This window comes from Triticum urartu, chromosome 6 (assembly GCF_003073215.2).
Source record: "Triticum urartu cultivar G1812 chromosome 6, Tu2.1, whole genome shotgun sequence".
Lineage (NCBI taxonomy): Eukaryota > Viridiplantae > Streptophyta > Magnoliopsida > Poales > Poaceae > Triticum > Triticum urartu.
In genome coordinates this window covers 468,484,185-468,506,745 of record NC_053027.1, presented here as the reverse complement: position 1 = coordinate 468,506,745, position 22,561 = coordinate 468,484,185, and positions in this window count along the sequence as shown.

The following is a 22,561-nucleotide window of genomic DNA, read 5'->3' as shown; positions in this document are numbered from 1 at the left end:
AATAGGTTAGTCAGAGGCCGAGAAATTTTTGAGAAGTCCTTAATGAACCTCCTATAAAAACCGACATGACCCAGAAAACTTCTTATACCTTTAATGTCCTTGGGACATGGCATCTTTTCAATAGCATCAACTTTAGCTTTATCAACTTCAATGCCTCTTTCAGAAATTTATGCCCCAAGACAATACCTTCATTAACCATAAAGTGGCATTTCTCCCAATTCAGAACAAGATTAGTTTCTTCACATCTCTGCAAAACTCGATCAAGGTTGCTCAAGCAATCATCAAAAGAGGATCCATAAACGGAGAAATCATCCATGAAAACCTCACAAATCTTTTCACGAAAGTCAGAAAATATAGCCATCATGCATCTTTGAAAGGTAGCAGGTGCATTACATAAACCAAAAGGCATACGTCTATAAGCAAAAGTACCGAAAGGGCAAGTAAAAGTGGTCTTTGCTTGATCATCGACTGATACAGATATTTGAGAGAAACCAGAGTAACCATCTAGAAAGCAAAAATGTGTATGTTTGGATAATCTTTCTAGCATTTGATCAATAAAAGGTAAGGGGTAATGATCTTTTTAGTAGCCTTATTTAATTTGCGGAAATCAATTACCATCCTATAACCTGTAATAATTCTTTGCGGAATCAATTCATCTTTATCATTAGGAACGACAGTGATACCTCCCTTCTTAGGGACACAATGGACATGACTTACCCACTGACTATCAGCAACGGGATAAATTATACCTGCCTCAAGGAGCTTTAATATTTCCTTTCTTAACACTTCTTTCATCTTAGGATTCAGCCATCGTTGGTGACCAATAACTGGTTTGGCGTCTTTCTCCAAATTTATTTTGTGTTGACATAGAGTGGGACTAATGCCCTTAAGATCATCAAGAGTATATCCAATAGCAGCACGGTGCTTCTTCAGATTTTTCAATAATTTCTCTTCCTCCTTCTCTGAAAGGTTAGCACTAATAATAACAGGATATATCTTCTTTTCATCAAGATAAGCATATTTAAGAGTATCAGGTAATGGTTTAAGCTCAAACACGGGATCACCCTTGGGTAGAGGAGGATCACCTAGGATTTTAACATGCAAGTTGTGTTTCAGAATAGGTCCCCTTTTAAAGGATACTTCATCTATTTCCCTTCTTTCATTCATAAACATATCATTCTCATGGTCTAGCAAATATTGTTCTAAAGGATCATTAGGAGGCACAACAATAGAAGCAAGACCAATAATTTCATCCTTACTAGGTAATTCCTCATCACGGGGTTGTCTATGAAATTTAGAGAAGTTAAACTCATGAGACATATCACCCAAACCAATAGTAACAACATCCTTTTCGCAGTCTATCCTAGCTTTAACAGTATTTAAGAAGGGTCTACCAAATATAATGGGACAAAAGCTATCTTGTGGGGAACCAAGAACAAGAAAATCAGCATGATATTTAACCTTCCCACACAAGACTTCAACATCTCTAGCAATCCCAATTGGTGAAATCATGTCTCTATCAGCAAGCTTAATGGTAACATCGATATCTTTTATCTCAGCTGGTGCAATATCATGCATAATTTCTTTGTATAAGGAAATAGGTATTGTACTAGCACTAGCACCCATATCACACAAGCCATGATAACAATAATCTCCTATTTTAACAGAAATAACAGGCATGCGTACCATAGATCTATGTTTATCTTTAGCACCAGGTTTAGCAATTCTAGCAGTTTCATCACAGAAGTAAATAACATGCCCATCAATATTATCAGCCAAGAGATCTTTAACAATAGCAATATTAGGTTCAACTTTAACTTGCTCAGGGGGTGCATAAGTTCTAATATTACTTTTACGAACCACAGTTAAAGCTTTAGCATGATCCTTTAGTCTAACAGGGAAATGTGGTTTCTCAATATAAGCAGTAGGAACAATAGGATCATTATAAGTGATAGTCTTTTCTTCAACTTTAATAGGTTCAACTACTTTTACTTCTATGGGAGGATGATATTTAAACCACTTCTCCTTAGGGAGATCAACATGAGTAGCAACGGATTCACAGAAAGAAGCTACCATCTCAGAGTCAAGTCCATATTTAGTGTTAAATTTACGGAAAACATCGGTATACATAAAAGATTTAACACAATCAAACTTAGGTGTTATACCTGACTCCTTACCTTCGTTGAGATCCCAATCTTCAGACTTGCATTTAATTCTCTCCAATAAATTCCATTTGAATTCAATAGTCTTAATCATAAAGGAACCAGTACAAGAAGTATCGAGCATGGAGCGATTGTTGTCAGAAAGCCGAGCATAAAAGTTTTGAACAATCATTTCTCTTGAGAGCTCATGATTGGGGCATGAATATAACATTGACTTAAGCCTCCCCCAAGCTTGAGCGATGCTTTCTCCTTCGCGAGGCCAAAAATTATATATATAATTACGATCACGATGGACAAGATGCATAGGATAAAACTGATGGAATTCCAATTTCAACCGTTTGTAGTCCCATGATTCCATATCATCACATAGCCTATACCATGTCAATGCATCTCCCTTCAAAGATAAAGGGAAGACCTTCTTCTTGATAACATCATCGGGCATACCTGCAAGCTTAAATAATCCACAAACTTCATCAACATAGATTAAGTGTAAGTCGGTATGCAATGTTCCATCTCCTACAAAAGGATTAGCCAGCAGTTTCTCTATCATACCCGAAGTAATTTCAAAGTAAACATTTTCAGTAGGTTCACTAGGTTGAGGAGCAACTACTTGCTCTACCGGTCGGGGTGAAGATACCCCGGACAAGCCCCTCAAAGAATTACTTTCCATAGTAACAAGTGACAGTAAATTTCAGCACACTATATAAATTTTCCCTTACCAAATTCCACCTACCAAAGGTGCTTCACTCCCCGGCAACGGCGCCAGAAAAGAGTCTTGATGACCCACAAGTGTAGGGGATCTATCGTAGCCTTTTCGTTAAGTAAGAGTGTCGAACCCAACGAGGAGCAGAAGGAAATGATAAGCGGTTTTCAGCAAGGTATTCTCCGCAAGCACTGAAATTATAGGTAACAGATAGTTTTGTGATAAGGTAATTTGCAACGAGTGGCAAGTAATAAAAGTAAATAAGGTGCAGCAAGATGGCCCAATCCTTTTTGTAGCAAAGGACAAGCCTGGACAAACTCTTATATGAAGGAAAGCGCTCCTGAGGACACATGGGAATTATCGTCAAGCTAGTTTTCATCACGATCATATGATTCACGTTCGGTACTTTGATAATTTGATATGTGGGTGGACCGGTGCTTGGGTACTATCCTTACTTGGACAAGCATCCCACTTATGATTAACCCCCATTGCAAGCATCTGCAACTACAACAGAAGTATTAAGGTAAACCTAACCATAGCATGAAACATATGGATCCAAATCAGCCCCTTATGAAGCAACACATAAACTAGGGTTTAAGCTTCTGTCACTCTAGCAACCCATCATCTACTTATTACTTCCCAATGCTTCCCTCTAGGCCCAAAAAATGGTGAAGTGTCATGTAGTCGACGTTCACATGACACCACTAGAGGGATAACAACATACATCTCATGAAAATATCGAACGAATACCAAATTCACATGACTACTAATAGCAAGACTTCTCCCATGTCCTCATGAACAAACGTAACTACTCATAAAGCATATTCATTTCCATAATCAAAGGGGTATTAATATGCATAATGGATCTAAACATATGATCTTCCACCAAGTAAACCAACTAGCATCAACTACAAGGAGTAATCAACACTACTAGCAACTCACAGGTACCAATCTAAGGTTTGTATACAAAGATTGGATACAAGAGATGAACTAGGGTTTGAGATGAGATGGTGCTGGTGAAGATGTTGATGGAGATTGACCCCCTCCCGATGAGAGGATTGTTGGTGAGGACGATGGTGATGATTTCCCCCTCCCGGAAGGAAGTTTCCCCGGCAGAACAGCTCCGCCGGAGCCCTAGATTGGTTCCGCCAAGGTTCCTCCTCGTGGCAACGGAGTCTCGTCCCGTAAGCTTGCTTATGATTTTTTTTCTCTGACGGAAGACCTCATATAGCAGAAGATGGGCATCGGAGGGCCACCAGGGGGCCCACGAGGCAGGGGGCGCGCCCAGGGGGGTAGGGCGCGCCCCCACCCTCGTGGATGGTGGGTGGCCCCCCTTTGGTACTTCTTGCGCTCAATATTTTTTATATATTCTGGAAATAACTTCCGTGAAGTTTCAGGACTTTTGGAGCTGTGCAGAATAGGTCTCTAATATTTGCTCCTCTTCAGCCCAGAATCCTACCTGCTGGCATTCTCCCTCTTCATGTAGACCTTGTAAAATAAGAGAGAATAGGCATAAGTATTGTGACATAATGTGTAATAACAACCCATAATGCAATCAATATGGATATAAAAGCATGATGCAAAATGGACGTATCATATGCCCATGGAGGCAGCCCTCCGAAGACCGTGCAATAGGGCCTCGTATTCGGCTACATTGTTGGAGTCTGTGTATAATATTTGGAGTACGTACTAGACTGTGTCTCCAGTGGGGGACATTAAGATGACGCCCACTCCTAAGCCGGCCAACATTTTAGAGCCATCGAAGTGCATGACCCAGTTGGAGTATGTGCCGTACTCTTTAGGGAGTTCGGCCTCTGTTAATTCGGTGACGAAGTCGGCCAATACTTGGGATTTAATGGCTCAGCGTGGTTTGTATGTTATATCGAATGGCAGGAGCTCAATGGCCCACTTGGCAATCTGGCCCGTATCATCGCGGTTGTTTATTATGTCATTGAGTGGTACTTCGGAAGCCTCCGTGATTGAGCACTATTGGAAGTAGTGTCGTAGCATCTGGGATGCCATGAAGACCGCATATGCTATCTTTTGGTAATGAGGGTAGCTGGATTTGCATGGTGTGAGGACAGTGGATACGTAGTATACCGGTTTCTGAAGTGGGAATTTGTGTCCGTCCTCCTCTCGCTCAATGACGAGCACCGCGCTCACCACATGGTGTGTTGCAGAGATGTATAATAACAACGGTTCACCGACGTTCGGCGCGGCCAGGATTGGGTTGCTCGCTAAAAGAGCCTTTATTTCTTCCAGTCCGGCTATTGCCGCATCTTCTTGGGGTCTGCGGGTGGACTTGAAATTTGACTATTTCATCTGCTGGTTCGAAGGAGGTGGATTTGGTCCGCTTATCAAGGATTACGTCATCCCTATCCACCGTGGAGCGTAGTGTGGTTAACTCTTCGGCCGCGAGGGCCTCCGACAATGCCTCGAGGGCCGGGGACACGGTTTTGTTTTCGGCGCAGAGGGCTATGTCCGGATCACTGGCGAGAGTGATAATACCGTTGGGCTCGGGCATCTTGAGCTTCATATATCCGTAATGAGATATAGCTTGAAAGCATGTGAATGCATCTCGCCCCAACAGGGCGTGATATCCACTGTTGAAAGGGGCCACTTGGAAGGTTATCTCTTCGGACCGATAGTTCTTCGGCATGCCGAATACTACGTCGAGTGTAATTTTCCCCGTGCATCGCGCCTCCCAGCTGGGAATGATTCCTCGGAAGGTCGTATTACTTTGCTCGATGCGGCTCCTGTCTATTTCCATTTTATTGAGTGTGTCCTTGTAGATGAGGTTTAGTCCGCCGCCGCCGTCCATGAGCACTTTAGTGAGCCGAAAGCTATCCACAATTGGATTGAGGACCAAGGCGGCTAGTGCCCGGACTGACCGGAATTTTGGTTCGTCACTGGCGATGAAGGTTATGGCCGTGTCATTCCAGGGGTTTATTGTTGCGACTTGGTAGACTTCGGCGAGGTCGCGGAGTGCCCTCTTACGCCGATTGTTTGAAGCAAAAGTCTTGAAGACCGTCAATACTCTGAGGTCATCGTCCTCCTGGGGGTGTTGCTCTGAGGTGTTTTTGGTGAGGTTATCCTCGTCGCTCTTGGCCACTTGTCGGAGTATCCAACATGCTCTAAGGCTGTGGGCTGGTATGGTATCCGGTGTCGTGTGTATTTTGCATGGCCTATCGAGCCATCCCTCCAGAACAGTTTTGCGTCCCATAATGGGCTTAGCTTTCTTCACTATGGGGTTGGGTGCCCCGCGAGGGTGCATACTTTTTGCTCGCCACAGGGGTTGAGTGGAGACTAGTGGTTCCCAGCGAGCTGTCTTAGTTTTCCAGGCGCTTTCCATTGCATGGTACTTCTGTACTATGGTTGCCAAGTCAGCGAAGTGTAATACGCGATGACGGTTGATGGCGTTGAGGATTCCTTCGTCCGTGCAATTATTAAAGAATACTGAAATCGCATCCTCGTCACGACAATCTTTAATCTTGTCTTTCACAGGGACTAATCTAGCCCAAAAGTGATGGACTATTTCCTGAGACTACTGTCGTACATACATGAGGTCGCATATATCCAGAGGGCCAGAATTGTTTGGCGAATGTTGCTTGTGGTGGGTGGGTGGCTTTAAATCCAATCACTGGCCCAATTTGGAGTCCAGAGTTTGAAAAACTTCGGAGCTTATTAGTTCGGCCTCCGGGATGTTAAGTGATTTTCTAGGCTCGATGCCCGATTCTAGGTCCGGAGGCAGACAGGTATCCGACTCTTTGAGCTCGGAAATCCGAAGATAGCTCGTCCTCAACACAGGGGAAAAGTTGTTGTTTTCCTCCTCTACGACCGCTATTTGATGGGTGATCGGCGGAGATTTGATTTCTCTCTGATCGGGTTTAAGCCCAATCTGATCGTAGTCTGTAGCGACCCCCATGGCGGCGATGCGATCCAGGAGTTCGTTTAAAGACGATAACTCCGCCGGATCCATCCGTTTGGAGTATCCGGAGTCAACATGGAGATGATTTTCGATGACCTGAGAAGTCATCATCGACTTGTCGGCCGAACGAGTGATCATGGTAAAGCCGCCCAGCTGGAGGGTTTGGCCTGAGGCTAGGGCTCTTTCGGAGGTGATACTATCCTTGATGACAAGGCACGCCATCGATCCTGTCTTCGACGTCACAGCGGAACTCTCAATGAAAGCACCAATGTCAGTGTCAAAACCGGTGGATCTCGGGTAGGGGGTCCTGAACTGTGCGTTTAAGGTCGATGGTAACATGAGACGAGGGACACGATGTTTACCCAGGTTCGGGCCCTCTTGATGGAGGTAATACCCTACTTCCTGCTTGGTTGATCTTGATGAATATGAGGATTACAAGAGTTGATCTACCACGAGATCATAATGGCTTAACCCTAGATGTCTAGCATGTATACTTGTGATTGCCTCTATGGACTAAACCCTTCGGTTTATATAGACGCCGGAGGAGCCTAGGGTTGTACAGAGTCGGTTTACAGAGGAAGAAATCTTCATATCCGAATGCCAAGCTTGCCTTCCACGCAAAGGAGAGTCCCATCCGGACACGGGAGGAAGTCTTCTATCTTGTATCTTCACGGCCCATCAGTCCGGCCCACGTCAAAGAGCTCGGACGCCCGAGGACCCCTTAATTCAGGACTCCCTTAGTGGGAAAGGGGGCGTTTAGCAGGCGTCATCTAAGAAACTCAGGGCGCCCTGGGTATGGAGATCGGTGGGTAAGCTACATGGGCTAACCGGTAGATGTTGACAAGGAAGGCCTTGCAGCGGCGGCGGGGGCCTTGCTAGGGTTTCGAGCAAGGGAGGGTGTGTGTGTGTGTGCGTGCATGCTCAAGGAGGTTTTGGTGTGTGTGTGTGTTTGTGTGTGTGGAGGGGGGTTTGAGGAAATGACGCGGGTACTGAAAATTTTACTATGCGGGAGTCAAACGCGGGAGTGAAATGCCGGGGCTATTGAAAATTTTGATGATGGTGCATCGCACACGGTCCGGAGATAACAACCGTGTGTTATGAAGCATAAAAACCCTCGAGCTGGGCAGATATTTTTGAGGGATGCAGGCGGGATTGGGAACAAGAAACAGCACACACGATCGGAACACAATAATCGTGTGTTATCAAACAGAAAAAAACTGCAGACGGGTAGATATTTTTGAGAGGGGAATCCTCGTGGAGCCCAATGGACATGGTTAGTTTGAGTGAACTGTGTGTGTTGCGTCATCTGACTTATCTAATGTTCATAAATTTGGCGAAAAATGATGCGGGGGAGGGTCAGAACACAAACACACTTGCATGTGGACCAAATTTATGTGTGAAAAGGGTTGTTTGATTTTCAAATACCAAATGCAACTTTGACGTGGCACCTATCTCGCAAAGCGCATGGTATTGCTTGGCCCCACCCCCCTCATGTCGACACGAAGGGAATCCTAAGCTATGGATGCATGCCTCCTCCCACCCAACCAAGGTTCACCTAGCAAAGTGCGAAGTAGCTAGCAGCCCCCTCCCTTGTGTCGGCACAAAGGGAATCCTAAGCCATGAATGCATGCCCCCCAACCGAGGTTCACCTAAAAAAGTGCGAAGTAGCTAGGAGCCCCCAGTCCCTTGTGTCGGCACGAAGGGAATCCTAAGCTATGAATGCATGCCCCCCAAACGAGGTTCACCTACCAAAGTGTGAAGTAGCTAGCAGCCCCCCTCCCTCGTGTCGGCACGAAGGGAATCCTAAGCTATGAATGCATGCCCCCCAACCGAGGTTCACCTACCAAAGTGCGAAGTAGCAGCTAGTAGCCACCCTCGTTTTTCCACGAAGGGAATCCTAAGCTATAAATGCATGCCCCCCCAACCAAGGTTCACCTAGCAAAGTGCGAAGTAGCAGCCCCCTCACACACACACTTTCAGTCGGCGGGCCAGAGAGGCATATCTCACCAAGATGGATCGTAAAACGGACCAAGAATAATACACCTTGGTCGTACAACCTCTCTCTTGTTGTTGGTCAAAGTGATGGTCGTCCATGTGACCCCAGAGATGGGCTAGCTCGCCAATAATCACGCAAGTAGCTAGTCCCCGAAGACAACCACTGCATGCGTGTGGACCAAACATATGTATGGAGAGATGTGTTTTTGAGTAACAATGGAACAACTTTGATGTGGCACCGTCATTTCAAACTAGAAATCCCCACACTGAGTGAGGGTTAGGTTGACGATGCATATGTATGTTACACCACACTTCAAGCCAACGATGGGGATTCATTCATGCATGCGTGCCTAGTATATGCGCTCAAACTTAATTAGGTCTGAATCTCACCATGACTGAGGGAGTCCTGGATTAGGGGGTGTTCGGGTAGCCGGACTATACCTTCAGCCGGACTCCTGGACTATGAAGATACAAGATTGAAGGCTTCGTCCCGTGTCCGGATGGGACTTTCCTTGGCGTGGAAGGCAAGCTTGGCGATGCGGATATTCAAGATCTCCTACCATTGTAACCGACTCTGTGTAACCCTAACCCTATCCGGTGTCTATATAAACCGGAGGGTTGTAGTCCGTAGGCAATCAACTCCATACACAACAATCATACCATAGTCTAGCTTCTAGGGTTTAGCCTCCTTGATCTCGTGGTAGATCTACTCTTGTACTACCCATATCATCAATATTAATCAAGCAGGAGTAGGGTATTACCTCCATCGAGAGGGCCCGAACCTGGGTAAAAAACATCGTGTCCCTTGTCTCTTGTTACCATCCGGCCTTGACGCACAGTTCGGGACCCCCTACCCGAGATCCGCCAATTTTGACACCGACATTGGTGCTTTCATTGAGAGTTCCTCTGTGTCGTCGCCTTTAGGCCCGATGGCTACTTTGATCATCAACAACGATACGGTCCAGGGTGAGACTTTTCTCCCCGGACAGATCTTCGTCTTCGGCGGCTTCGCTCTGCAGGCCAATTCGCTCGGCCACCTGGAGCAAATCGAAAGCTACGCCCCTGGCCATCAAGTCAGGTTTGGAAGCTTAAACTACACGGCTGACATCCGCGGAGACTTGATCTTCGACGGGTTCGAGCCACGGCCAAGCGCGCCGCACTATCTCGAGGGGCATGATCTAGCTCTACCCCCGGACAGTGTCCTGGAGGCCGCACACGCATCAGTTCCGACCCCTAACTCGGAGCCTATTGCGCCAATTGAGGATGAGCGGTTGGACGTCACCTCGGGGGCTGCGATCCCGAAAGCGATCGAGCCGAACGCTAGCCCCGCACTCTGCACGTCCCGTGACTCCAAGGATCCGGACTCCTCCCCGGACTCCGAACCCCCCGCGCCCCTGCCAATCGAATTCGATTGGGCGCCGATAATGGAGTTCACTGCCGCAGACATCTTTCAGCATTCGCCTTTTGGCGACATCCTGAATTCTCTTAAGTCTCTCTCTTTATCAGGAGAGCCCTGGCCGGACTACGGTCAGCGAGGATGGGATACGGACGATGAAGAAATTCAAAGCCCACCCACCACCCACGTGGTATCCACTGTCGACAATTTAAACGACGTGCTCAACTTCGACTCCGGAGACATCGACAGCATGGATGACGATGCAGGAGATACCGACGAACCAACGCCCATAGGGCATTGGACAGCCACCTCATCTCACGATGTGTACATGGTGGATACCCCTAAAGGAAGCGACAACGTGGAAAAAGGGGATGGGACGGGAGATCGACCCCCCGAAAAGCAATCAAAGCATCGGCGTAAACAGATAGAGAAACCGAACATCCCTCCTCCAGCGAAAACGGCATTCCGGACGACCTCACGCCGAATAAACCTATGTAGCAGAAGAATCTCCACGAGAGGCTTGTCGCAACTACACGCAGCCTAAAGAAGCAGAAGCGGAAGCTAAAAACAGCGGAAGACGCACTCCGGATTAGATAGAGCAAAGTAATCAATACCACAGATAAGTACGGCGACAGTCGCCGCACTAAAAGCTATCCGAAAAGAAAGCTACTTCCTGAATTCGACGAAGAAGCCCTAGAGCCCTCGCATTCAAAAATGGAAAAAGCCACACGGTCGGATAGACGACCCCATAAAGCGGCAAGCGACGCCGCACCTAAATCGGCATGCGACCCACTTAAGGATTCGCATCATGGCCCAGTCAGGTCCATTTATGGGCCAAGAAAGCAAGCTCTTGTAAGCAACTCTATGAAGCCATCATCAGAATCCGGCACACCCAAATATAGGGGCGCCGCACACCCCCTATGTTTCACTGATGAGGTCCTGGACTATGAATTCCCAGAGGGATTCAAACCCATAAACATAGAGGCATATGATGGAACAACAAACCCTAGAGTCTGGATCGAGGATTATATCCTCCACATACACATGGCTAGAGGAGATGATCTCCACGCCATAAAATATCTACCCCTTAAGCTTAAAGGGCCAGCCCGGCATTGGCTTAAAAGCCTTCCCGAAAACATAATTGGAAGCTGGGAAGAGCTCGAGGATGCTTTCCGAGAAAACTTTCAAGGGACCTATGTCCGCCCTCCGGACGCAGACGATCTTAGTCACATAACTCAACAACCCGGAGAATCAGCTCGGCAGTTCTGGAATAGATTCCTCACTAAAAAGAATCAGATAGTCGACTGTCTGGACGCCGAAGCCTTAGCAGCTTTCAGGCATAACGTCCGAGACGAATGGCTCGCCAGACACCTCGGCCAAGAAAAGCCAAGAACAATGGCCTCACTAACAAGCCTCATGACCCGCTTTTGTGCAGGGGAGGACAGCTAGTTGGCAAGGTGCAGCCCCAGCGACCCAAGTACATCCAAAACTAGGGATGGAAACGAAAAACCGCGATGCAACAAGGACCGTCGCTGGACTAAGGACAAAAGTCCGAAGAGCACGGCAGTCAATGCCGGATTCAAAGGCTCACGACAAAATCAGGAAAAATCGCCCCCCAGGATAACAGGGACGATCCATCCAACCTAAGTAAAATCCTGGACAGGATATGTCAGATACATAGTACTCCCGGGAAGCCTGCTAACCATACCCACAGAGACTGTTGGGTTTTCAAACAATCCGGCAGACTCAATGGCGAACACAAGGGGCTCGACACACCAAGCGAAGACGAGGACGAACCCCAAAAGCAGAGCACTAGGAAACAAAAGAACTTCCCACAAGAAGTAAAAACAGTGAACTCACTTCACATAACAAAACGTGCGGCGCCTGTAAAGGTACGCACCACACGGCCCAAAGGGTCCTGCCACTGGTTGTCAAAACCGATCATCTTCGCTCAGCTAGATTATTCTAGGAATATCAAGAATGTAGGCTGGACTGCCTTGATACTCGATCCAATAATTGGCGGTCTCTAGTTTTCAAATGTCCTTATGGACGGCGGCAGTGGACTAAACCTGATATATCAGGATACAATCCAGCACATGGGGATAAACCCAGCAAGAATCCGCCGCAGCAAAACCTCCTTTCAAGGGGTAATACCTGGTCCGGACACCCATTGTATGGGTTTTCTCCGGCTCGAAGTTATATTCGGCTCTGCCGATAACCTTCACCGTGAAAAGCTGACCTTCCATATCATCCCGTTCTCAAGTCGCTATCAAGCACTACTGGGACGCGAAGCTTTCGCGCGCTTTAACGCAATACCGCATTATGCATCTCTTACGCTTAAGATGCCCGGTCCATGAGGCATCATCTCTTTGAAGGGGAAGCACTAAAGTGCGCCTCCCCAAGCAGAGGACTGTGCGGCCGCTTTGACAGCCCCACAGCAAAATGGCCTCACCGGCCAAAAAAAAACTTCGAAATAGGTCATTCAAGACCATGAACGCGGATAGACGAGTTCGGTGCAAAATCATCATTGATGCAGGCTGCCGGGGTACTGATCCACGGGCACCTATGGGACCGGCGGGCCGGGTCCCTTTCGGTTCGGCGGGGGCGGAGATCATGCAAAGAGCAAATCGAGGCGAAGCACGCGAGCGATTTACCCAGGTTCGGGCCGCACAGATGCGTAAAACCCTACTCCTGCTTTGTGGTTTTGTATTGATTTCTAGCTCGGGAGCGCGGAGTGCTACAGTACACACCAGCGGCTAACAAGACCGAGCGTGAGTGTTCGAACTGGCTCCCCCCTCCCTACGTTCCACATGGGCCTCCTTTTATATGCTCAAGGGGTTACCGACAGGTGGCAACGGAGGTAAAGGGCAAAAATGGAAAGGTGCTATGGTAGGCACAACTACCTGTTACAGTGTATCATACCTAACCCTGACGGCAGGGGACAAGGGCATTAATTGCCCGTCTGTGTCGTCTAAACAGTACCGTAAGGGACCGCTAGGGACGCCACCGTTCGCCATGATGGCGATCTTGTCAGTGCCTGCTTGCCACCGCGCACCCCTAGCTGCACGGCCTCCTGCCACGTGTGCTTGGGAGGGTCCTAGAGCGACACGTTGGCGGGTGTGCTGGAGCGCGGGCACGAAGTGGGGGTTTCCCGCGGCAAGCTCCTTGCCGCGGTCGTCGTCTTGTCGTGTTCGGGAGCTTGTCGCTCACCGGGCCTTGCCGGGACGCGTGGTGCGCCGCGGCAAGTTCCTTGAAATGCCTTGAGTGGCCTTCCCGGCAAGCTCCTCTTGCCGGGGTCTTGCCTTCTTGACTTGGACACTTTGTTCTTGAATGGCTCCAAAGGAACCACGGAGGATCTTGGCGGTCACCCGGCAAGCCTTGCCGCGGGATGCCGCGATTGCCCGTGCACAAGTTCGGGATACTAGGGTACCCCTACTCTAGTACACCGACAGGAGCCCCCGGGCCTGGGCCAGACACGGTGCCGAGCGCTGTTGGGCCAGGCCCAAAACAGTGCACGGGCACGCGCGGCCTAGGTCACGCCGCATATCTCTCCGCTTCCACCGCGCACGCCCAGAACGGCACGCGTCAAACGCGGCATCGTGGGTGACGTGGGCGGCGTGCGCGGGGCTAAGCCCCGCGAGCATGCGTCAGGCCATGATGAAGGGGACGGTTCACGCCCTCCTCCCTAAGCGGAGGTAGGCGTGGGGGCGTGGTGCATTTACTGGACGGGGCCGGTGCGCGGTTTTCGAGGCGTCCACTCCCCGCGATCACGGGGTGGGGCGAGGCCGCCTCATCCGTCGCCTCGGTTCTGCATCCCTGCCACGCGGCCAAGGGAAGCTTCTCCCCCGCCTCCTCGCTCCGGGCGCGCGCCAGGCTTCGACTTCTCCGCGTTAAGCTCCGACGAGGAAGAAGAAGAAGAGTAAGCTTCTCTTGTTGTACTTGCATTTCTTCAACTCTTGCTGTTGGTCTTGTTTCTCACTTGCTTTTCCCTGAATCTGTTCCTCTTTAGGACTCTGGCCCAGAGAGCGGCAAAGAGAGCTAAGGCCCCGGTGATCATCATCGAGGACGAGCCCACTGTGACAACAGGTGGCGCGCCCGAGACAACCTTGCCGGAGCCGGCGACTTTCCTCCATGGCAGCCCCCAGCGTAAGTGTGTGAATTATTTTCCGCAGCGAGGCGCGCATGGGTACTTGTCTTTGCTGATATGTGCTTGTTGACTTGTGTAGGAGCCGAGCAGCCCCACCAGGAGCCAAGGGAGAATCCCCCGACAAGGGAGAATTCTCCGGCAAGGGAAGGCTTCCCGGCGAGGGAGAAGTCTCCGGCAAGGGAGGGTTCTCCGGCGAGGGACAGCGCCAGCGGCCCCCCGACGACGGAGACCACGATCGCAGAGCCTGGTGCAGGTACTCCCCCTGCTTCAAAACTTCCCTTGGATCCTTCTTTTCTTGATCTTTATGAGTTTCTGCTGGATTCTGTTTGACTCTTCTCCCCTTTTCCGGCCGTCAGATCCTTCCGCTGCGGAGCAGATGGAGACAGAGGTCGCCGCCGACGAAGCTGCCGGTGCTGGAGACGCCACCGGCGCAGAGGCCGCCAAGGCTGACGCCGCAGCAACTGGCAAGGAATCTGGCGATCGTACTGACAGCCCAGAGGCCGCAGGAGCGCCAGGCGCTACGCCGACCGCCGACCCATCCGCCGAAGCCGCAGCGCCAAGTCCCAAGGATCCCCAGCCGGGCGTTTATTTGAAGGCTGGCGACGACGTCTTCATCAATCTTCCCTGGGCATCAAGCTCCAGAGCACCGGTCGAGGGGGAGGTCTTCGACGGAGAAGTGCTCGCCTGCGCGGGGCTGAAGCTGGTCGACGCGCCAAGCAGCAGCAGCAACGAACCCGAAGAAGAGCGGCTGCTGCGCAGGTTGATGTCGCTCTACCGCGCGCGACAAGCCAAGCTGGAGTCCCGCGAGGCGCTTGTCGTGAAGGCGGGAGCAGACATTGAGAAGCGCGCAGAAGAGCTTGGGGGTTTCCACCGGGAAGCCCTCCGATCCCTGGCGGAGGAGCGGGAGCAGCTCGCTGAAGCGCGGAAGGCTTTCCTCCTCGAGAAGGCCGAAGCCGAAGAGCGGCAGCGACTTGCCGCTGTGAAGCTAGCCGCGGAGGAGGGCGAGCTGGCGCAGCGGAAGGTCAACCTCGACGCTCACGAGGAGGAGCTTGCCGCACGCGAGGAAAAACTTGGCGGAGCCCTCAAACAAGCAGAAGACGCCGCCGCCGCCGCCGAAGCCGCCAAGGAAGAATTGAAGACGAAGGTGGCGCAGCTAGAAGCCGATCTCGCCGAGAAGGGCAGAGAGCTCAGCACCGCCAAGGTCTCCAACGTGGATCTTGAGTTGAAGCTAACCACTTCGACCAAGACTCTAGACAGCGCCAAGAAGCGGGAGGCGGCCTTGAAGGAGGAAATCAAGGCCGACAAGGCGTTGCTGGAGAGTGCTGCCGCCGCCCAGAACGCCTTCAGAGAGACTGTGACGCACTGGACGGAGAGTCTGGTGAACGCCGCCACAGATATCGACAAGGAGCTGGCGTAGCTGGGGATGGAAGATCTTGGGTATCCCTCCGATGACAACCTCCTGCCCAGCGCCAAGCTCGTCCTATACTTCAAGGGCGTGGCGACGGCCCTTCAGCGACTCCGAGAGAGGATCCCCAAGCAACTAGCTGACGAGTCGCGCGAGATCTGCGCAGGAGCCTCGAGAAAGTGTTGATGAAGGTGGCCTTCCGCAATCCGGGCCTCCGCCTCACCAACATCCTCAGGTCCTTGCTTCCAGAAGCTGATCTGGAGGAGCTCAAGGCCCTTGTCGCACCCATTGTGGACAAGGTGAGCGGGATCAAGCGGGTCGAAGGCGATCGCGTAGATTAGGCCGCTCATTTCTTCTTTTCTTGTCGCTGCCCACCATGTCATGAAAACAATCTGTTAGAGCTGCGACAAGCTATCTTTGTAATGTAGCTTGATTGTGGGAAATGATTGCAACGTTACTCCCTTTACTTGATTCCTCCCTTTGTATGTTTTTGCCCTACGCTTTTAGGGAACTTGCCGGTGCAGGCACCTGAGCCGCGAGCGCTGAGTGCGGAACGTCAGCAGCCTGCTGGCGGTGCCGCTACCGGCAAGAAACCTTGTCGCAACTAGTTGCAGCTCACTTAAGTTGCTGAGCAAACTCGAAACAAAGTAAGGGCGCTAGCGGCTCACTTAAGTTGCTGAGCAGACTCGAAGCAAAGTAAGGGTGCTAGCAGCTCACTTAAGTTGTTGAGCGGGCTCGAAACAAAGTAGGGGCGCAACTAGCTATGAGTTGGTTCCTCCGCGCACAGGTTTCCCATACAAAGTGTGGTCGTTCAAGGGAGATAACTTAAAATTTTAAAAAAAATCGATTGCTCAAACTTTGGCAACTTAGCTTTTCTGTTGTTTGCTTCCCGGCAAGGCGAAACTTTCTTGAACGACGCCTGGCCCATACCATCCATCGTCTTCTCCGTGGAGTAGGTGCAGAATGCCATCTTCGGTCTCAAGGCGGACAGCGCCAGGCCTAGTGACTCGTTTCACCCGGTAAGGGCCTTCCCACTTCGGCGTCAACTTGTTGGAATTCTTGGCGGACTGAACGCACCGAAGAACAAGGTCGCCTTCCTCGAGACTTCTGGCGTTAACTTTGCGGCTATGGTAGCGGCGCAAAGCTTGCTGGTAGCGAGCAGCTCGCACAGCAGCCTGAAGACGGTCTTCCTCAAGGAGCAGCGCGTCATCGTGTCGCAGCCGCTCTTGCTCGAGCTCATCATAAGCGAGCACTCGAGGTGACCCGTATACGAGTTCCGTGGGGATAACTGCCTCTGCTCCATAGACTAGAGCAAAAGGTGTCTGTCCAGTGGCTCGATTTGGCGTTGTTCTGATCGACCAAAGAACCGCCCGCCGGTCCCATAGGTGCCCGTGGATGAATCTTGGTACTCGCAGCCCCCAGCAACACTGGCTTGCCGGGGCCCAGGTGCCGGCGCGCCCTTCTTCTCCTTTTCGTCCTCAAGCGGTCTGGCCAGGATATGCGAGCCCTGCGAACGAAAGAAAAAGCAAAGGGACGGACACTCGACCTCTAAGCTAGGGGTTAGCCGCTGTTAGGCACTATCAACCCTAACCAAGGACGAGACTCGACCTAGCATGCATGCTATAACCCCGGGGTGCCAGCGCTTCATTGACTTGTGCTCAGGGTCTGCGCCTGGCTTTGTATAAAGGATTACATGCAACAGCGGCAAGACTTGTACAAAAGGGTGGTTGCCAGACAGGGTCCGACAACCGCGCCTTACGGGTAAAACTTACGAAGATGCTCGATGTTCCAGGAGTTTCTCACTGGTACGCCATCTTCGGTCTCAAGGCGGATAGCGCCAGGCCTTGTGACTCGCTTCACCCGGTAAGGGCCTTCCCACTTCGGCGTCAACTTGTTGGAATTCTTGGCGGACTAAACGCGCCGAAGAACAAGGTCGCGTTCCTCGAGACTTCTGGCATTAACTTTGCGGCTATGGTAGCGGCGCAAAGCTTGCTGGTAGCGAGCAGCTCGCACAGCAGCCTGAAGACGGTCTTCCTCAAGGAGCAACGCGTCATCTTGTCGCAGCCGCTCTTGCTCGAGCTCATCATAAGCGAGCACTCGAGGTGACCCGTATACGAGTTCCATGGGGATAACTGCCTCTGCTCCATAGACTAGAGCAAAAGGTGTTTGTCCAGTGGCTTGATTTGGCGTCGTTCTGATCGACCAAAGAACCACCGGCAGCTCCTCGATCCAGTTTCTTCCGCACTTGTGCAGCTTGTCAAAAGTTCTGGTCTTGAGCCCGTGTAGCACTTCAGCATTTGCCCTTTCCGCTTGACCGTTGCTTCTTGGGTGAGCAACAGAAGCGAAGCAGACCTTGGCGCCAAGATCTTGGACGTACTGCATGAAGGTGCGGCTCGTAAATTGCGTACCATTGTCGGTGATTACCCTGTTAGGGATCCCGAAGCGGCAAACAATCGACCTGAAGAACTTGGCGGCTGACTGTGCTGTCACCTTCCTCACTGGTTCCACTTCCGGCCACTTTGTGAACTTGTCGATTGCAACGTACAAGTACTCAAAGCCCCCGATAGCTCGGGGAAAGGGGCCGAGGATGTCGAGCCCCCAGACCGAAAATGGCCAGGATAAAGGGATCGTCTGGAGAGCTTGAGCTGGTTGGTGTATCTGCTTGGAATGAAACTGACACGCTTCACACTTGCTTACTTGTGCAGTTGCATCCTGGAGGGCTGTTGGCTACAAGAAACCTTGCCGGAAAGCTTTACCGACAAGTGCTCTTGCGCCAATGTGGTGACCACATATGCCTCCATGTATTTCTGCCAACAGCTTTTGTCCATCTTCCCGGGGAATACACTTCAATTTCACACCGTTGAGTCTTCTTCTGTACAGTGTCTTGTCGACAAACTGGTACATACTTGACTGCCGGGATACTCTCTCCGCTTCTTCTTGCTCTTCGGGAAGTCCTCCTGTCTGAAGGAAATGGACAATCTGCTGTGCCCATGTTGGAGCTTGTGGCTCGACAACAAGGACTAAAGGCAAATCTGCTGCTGCAGGAACATCCGCTTCCACGGCAAGAACCTGCGGCTCTGCCGGAGCTTGACGTTCCCCAACAAGCTTGCCGGAGCAAAACTTGTCGGGAGCTTCTGCTTCAACGGAACAAACCCTAGGGCTTGCCGGAGCATCTTGCTCCTCAGCGCTCTTGGTGTTGATCTTGGAGAACTTGGCGCTGATCGCGACGAGCTCACGGATCTGACGACGCGGTGGAGCCGCTGTCGAGGTGGACCCGGCGAGTCGGCGATCTTGGCCTTCGGGGTGGAGAGTGCACAGTAGTTGCACCCCCACCAGTCTTGTCGTCTCTGGCTCATGCCTGGCTGGCTTGCCGCGGCTGAGACGTGCTCGGCTACCGTGGAGTGTCGCCGTTGGCGAAGCCGATGAGACTCTGGATAGTGGCTCTCCAGTCGTCGATCTTGTCTGCCGCTGGAGGGTAGTCTAGGAGCAGCTGAGCTCGCGCCAGAGCTTCTGCTGCGGTGGTGGGTGGCGGTGGCGAACGGTGCGAGGAGCGGGATATGCTCGGACTTCTAACTACGTTAGAAGGAGCAGTATCTCGTCCAGGCGACCGTGTCCTGCTCGCGCCAGCAGGTTGACGTGCATGGTGGTCCTGAGCGCTCCGAGATCCACCAGCTCGATCTTGATCTAGCGAACGCATGGTACCGTGAGTACCATGACGCTGCCGGTCCTGCGCCTCCTGAGATGGGCGCGGTGCATGCACGGACGCCGAGGTCTTGGAGTGCGCCCGGTCATTATGGGAGCCGGCTACGCCGCCGATGGGCAGCGCAGCCTTGTCCTGAGACCTGGCAGCACCGTGGGTTCCCTCGTCGACGCGTGTCCTTCCGCCGGCGCCTGCCCCACCAACCATTTGCTCCGGCGGTGGCTGGCTCGGCGCGGGCGGAGCAGCTGCCTCCGAAACTTTCTTCTTCGGCGGCATGTTGATGAAGATGATGAAGATCTAGCTCGCGAGAATGCCGGATCTGGTTCACACAACTTCGACGCCCCCTACCTGGCGCGCCAAAGATGCCGGGATACTGATCCACGGGCACCTATGGGACCGGCAGGCCGGGTCCCTTTCGGTTCGGCGGGGGCGGAGATCGTGCAAAGAGCAAATCGAGGCGAAGCACGCGAGCGATTTACCCAGGTTCGGGCCGCATGGATGCGTAAAACCCTACTCCTGCTTTGTGGTTTTGTATTGATTTCTAGCTCGGGAGCGCGGAGTGCTACAGTACACACCAGCGGCTAACAAGACCGAGCGTGAGTGTTCGAACTGGCTCCCCCCTCCCTACGTTGCACACGGGCCTCCTTTTATATGCTCAAGGGGTTACCGACAGGTGGCAACGGAGGTAAAGGGCAAAAATGGAAAGGTGCTGTGGTAGGCACAGCTACCTGTTACAGTGTATCATACCTAACCCTGACGGCAGGGGACAAGGGCATTAATTGCCCGTCTGTGTCGTCTAAACAGTACCGAAAGGGACCGCTAGGGACGCCACCATTCGCCACGATGGCGATCTTGTCAGCGCCTGCTTGCCACCGCGCACCCCTAGCTGCACGGCCTCCTGCCACGTGTGCATGGGAGGCTCCTAGAGTGACACGTTGGCGGGTGTGCTGGAGCGCGGGCACGAAGTGGGGGTTTCCCGCGGCAAGCTCCTTGCCGCGGTCGTCGTCTTGTCGTGTTCGGGAGCTTGTCGCTCACCGGGCCTTGCCGGGACGCGTGGTGCGCCGCGGCAAGTTCCTTGAAATGCCTTGAGTGGCCTTCCCGGCAAGCTCCTCTTGCCGGGGTCTTGCCTTCTTGACTTGGACACTTTGTTCTTGAATGGCTCCAAAGGAACCACGGAGGATCTTGGCGGTCACCCGGCAAGCCTTGCCGCGGGATGCCGCGATTGCCCGTGCACAAGTTCGGGATACTAGGGTACCCCTACTCTAGTACACCGACACAGGCCTAGAAGCCATATACCCCCGCACTAGGGGCTCCACGCATATACGATAAGAGACAATAAAGCTCAATCTTATATATCTTCCTTTATACTTTGCTTATTTTAAACTTTTTCGGCACGACCCATTTTCAACTCAGTTCCTCTCTTTTATAGATGAACGTCGTGCGGCGCCCGTCCAGGATACGGCACAACGGAGACATAGGCGCAGACGTGCAGTAGGGACCCGTCCTAAATGATTCTTTTTAGATTAAGACCCTGCGTAAACCTTTTTTTACTGTCTCTTGTTGCTACACATCCCCTATTTTTTTCTGATATAACCAAGGAGGAGGCTGGCGTCTTGGCATGTGGCCACGTCAGAATTTTTGCACGTACCTGGACACTAGGGGCTTTTTAAATAAAGAGTGTTGTTTCGCCCGCACTCATAAAGACCGAACACCTTAGGGAGTGTTCGGCGTCGCGAGTTTTGGCATTATATGCATCAGCTTCGAATCATGTCTTTGGTCAAATGTTGGGTTGCCCGGCTCCTGAGTTCGGCTAGCTTATGTTCCGCTCTATCGGCTAAGGTAGCACCAGGAGAACTACTGCAATTGTGCCCCCGGTTCGGCCGGGCGAGCACCTCAGTAGAGAAAGCCGAAAACTGACTGTCATGATGTAGCGTGAGACTGGTCAGACACTCGATGACCTATCGGAATCTATCGGATTCCTCCGCTTTAACGAAGGGCCGCTTCCCGGTCAGGCACATACGCGCCCCGAATTCGGACGAGCGCAGTTGCCACCAAGGAGCTACCTAAAGAGTCTCATTGTCAAACTCCTATGGCTAAGTGAAAGTGTTAAAGCATTATAGTCCGGTTGCCTGGCCCGCTGCGCTATCACCTCCTTTGTAGGACCAAGACGCTGGGTTAAGTGTGAAAATGCGTCTTCTGCGAGCACCCCCGCACTATGTGCGTGGGGGCTGAAGCCAACGACTGCCATCTTTCAGATTTTGTATATATATATATATATCTTAAAACGGCCGCACAAGAGGTGTTCCCAATACTTGAAGGCACAAGTATAAAAATGCCACTACAATTTATCAAAATATTACTTTATAATTACATATGCTATCTTAACATAGCATCCTTCGAGCACTGCGTCTCTATTACACGAGCGCCTTCAAGGACTTCCTGAAAATAGTGCTCGGAGGGTACTCGGCTTTTGTCCGAGTCTCAGGACGCAACAATGGTGGTCTCCATCCCTGCCCAGTATGTTTTGACACGGGCAAGAGCTATCCGTGCGCCCTCTATGCATGCTGACTTCTTCATTGCATCAATACGCGGCACCGCATCAAGGAATTGTTGCATCAAGCTGAAATAACTCTTCAGCTCCGATCTTCCTAGCCACAGATGACCCATGACGTACTTCATGGCGAGTCCGGACAACCTATTCAGTTCGGCCCATTGAGCCAAATGATCGTCTACTGCTAGTGGATGCTCTGGATTGTGGAACTGTGACCATAAAAGCTTTTCCACTTCGCGATCTTTTAGATCTCGAAAGTGTTTGGTCGCATCAGCAGCACTTGCTGCCAAATCCAGATAGGTGTCCTCCACACTCCACATCCGGTCCAACGGAGCAAACTTCGGATCACAAAACTTCCTCCGCAGCATAAAGGGCTTTCCAGCCGCAATCTGTTCGGCCTGACGCAGCTCCTCCTTCGCAGCTCTCGTCACAGAGCGAGCGTCCTTGGCATCGGCAACGGCCTTCTCTAAGTCCGCCTGTCTTGCCCGGTCTTCTTTCTCAAGAAGTTTGCAACGGTCTGCAACGGTCTTTAACTTCTCGTCCATCTTGGCCATCTCTTCTTTGCTTCAGCAGT